Genomic DNA, 2,881 nt, shown 5'->3' on the forward strand with positions numbered 1-2,881 from the left:
CTGTCCTACAATTGAAGCAGCTTTCCTCTCTCAGCTCAGCACGCTCCCTACTACGTCACGGTGTGGGCGGGGCTCCGGCAGCACCGTGGCCTGAAAACTCCCAGCAGCTCCAGACCAGACCGCACTGGATTTGCTCTTATTATTCACAGCATTCTCCAGGGGATTATTTATTTTATTTATTTAATTTTCTATTTAACAAATGTATTTATTTGTCAAGGCCTATTTAAGGTTTTTGTACACACATGTTTTCCACTTTCTCTTTTTAAAAAAAATCTTTATTTCACAGGTGCAGTAAATGAAGCTGATTAGTTCATGTACCATCCAGGGACTGTGACGCCGCCACTCAAAGGCCAAGGGCTGCAGAGGGGCGTAACACCAAAACAACTCAATCCCTTGTCAATTTTTGGCTGCTCCTTCATTTGCTGCTATCTTCACATAAATAATAATTTGACTTGGCCATTATGAAACCACTCACTAGTTTGAGAGCTGACATTTTCCAGCTTTGGGTTTTCTACAGATAATCAGATGTGTTGCCTTACCATTGTGGTCTTTTTGAAAAGCCAGTGGGTTAGAAGGTGGAGCTGGAAAGTGAGGAGCCACCAGCACCTTGATTTAAGTTCCCCAACTCATATGCAATGGTGTGTTTTCCATTTGTAGTGACACCAGAATGCAGAGTGAAATTTCATTTTATGGTATGTAGTGTACTCAAAGTATCCCACAATGCACTGTGAAAAGTAGTCCTGAATTTTCTTCAGTACTGTACACGTATGATGGTCCTGACATCGTCGCTGGAAATCTTTTTGCGCTTGTGAGAGTTTTTTGTAAGCATTTTGCATGACATTAAAGCCTCGCAGGCCCTGATGGCTGCAGGCAGCACAGGTAACATGCTGCCCCTGCTCTCCACTGGTTGAAATCCACCTCTCTTACAGAAGAGCTCTTCCTGGATCGTGTCTGGTATTGGGATGTTATAATTCATATCTACTCAGATCAGCTGTTTTCAGTGTTTGTCTTAACAAGATCAGCTTCTGGTGTGACCTCACTTGTGCAACGCCAACTCCACTGTTTTACACTTCTAGTCGTACACGACCAGCAGTTTTCTTTTCACATTAAGTCCGCCACAGGCAGCAGAAGGTGCATCAGAACTTACCTGTTTGTCAGGAGCTCTGCTTTAAAAATGATCAAATAAATTTTTATTAAATTCTGTTTACCTTTTGAAGATATTCAGTTTATCTGAAGTTTTGAAAATGATCAAGCAACTGGTTAAACTCTGGTTTGCCTCTCAGACTCAACACAAAAAATTTTTTGGGTACAAAAATATATATTTTTTAAATTTTTTTTATATATATATATTATTATATATAAAAAAAAATATATATATATATTTTTTTAAATTTTTTTTATATATATATCTCTAGAGATATATATAGATATATATATTCATTCATTCATTTTCCCAACCGCTTATTCCAATTCAGGGTCACGGGGAAGCTGGAGCCTATCCATATATATATATATATATATATATATATATATATATATATATATATATATATATATATATATATATATATATATATATATATATATATATATATATATACATATATATATATATATATATATATATATATATATATATATATATATATATATATGTATGTATGCTTTGACAGAAGACAAATGAAAGGGTTTGCTCTTGATTATTTGGTAGAATTATTAAAATTAAAATTCTCATTTCTCTATCAGTTACTTGGGGGAGATCTACTTGTCATATAAAAGGATAACTACAAATCGTAATTTGACAATAGTTAGAGTAATCTTGGACTTAACTGAATGTGTAATAATAAACACTAACAATAACAATGCTTGGCGCCAAGAAGCTTTTTGGCATCAATTAATTTATTAGTCGATTTCATAGTGTCCAGATCAATTTGAATAATAGGAGAAATAAAAATGCAGAAAGCTTATATATTTGAACAGAGCCTTTCTGTCAACGAGGAGTACCAGTGCAGGAGGCACCTCAAACCACACAGGCTCATCAATGCATACAGCAGCACTGAGTAAGGGTCTGCTTTGGATTATCTCATAAAGAGAACATACATTCTCAGTATATTTGCTCGTCATCCAGACAGCATGTTTCATCATTGTACCAGTTGATCTCTATGACAACCAACCAGTCCTCCATGCTCAATGTTAGTGTAGAATATCTGTCACTGTAATCTAATACAAACAGCAGGAGATTTTTCAGTCTAATGGTTTGTCACACTGTATTTTAGAGATCAGAAATGGTCATTAGTAAAATATAATGGAAGTTGAGAATGCTTGTTTTTTTGTAAATGATCTATGTATTTCTTCCAAAAGATCATCAAATGTAAAACATCACACAGTTTACAGCTAGACAACTTATCATTACTATATAGATATCACAGCAGATTTTCATTGTAATTGTTACATTGTAATCCCCTTGTAGTTTATGCAATTTTAACACACAAATATCTTAATTCTTCCTTTAAACCACCAGTGGTGCTTGGCGCTGGTAAACACATTTCACATGCCTACATTTCAAAAGAATTATGACATAAAATATCCAATTTTACAAACCAAATAAAAAAAAAACCGAAAAACCATAATTGGTTGAAACTTTATTGACTTATACATCTGTAACAAGCTAAACAATGCAAACTTTGTGTTTAGTATCTAGTGTGACCTCATTGTGAAACAATTATTGCATTTAAAAGTTTCTGATCATACTTGAACATCAGCTTAGAGGTATTTTAGTTGCTTCCTCTTCTGAGCTGCTTAAACTCTGGAATGATGTTTTTTCTTCGTGTGAACTCTTCTCTTTAGGTTCTTCAGCCACATTCAAACTGGATTAAGGTCA

The sequence above is a fragment of the Telmatherina bonti genome (genome assembly GCF_933228915.1).
Source record: "Telmatherina bonti genome assembly, chromosome: 1".
NCBI classification, from domain to species: Eukaryota; Metazoa; Chordata; class Actinopteri; order Atheriniformes; family Telmatherinidae; genus Telmatherina; species Telmatherina bonti.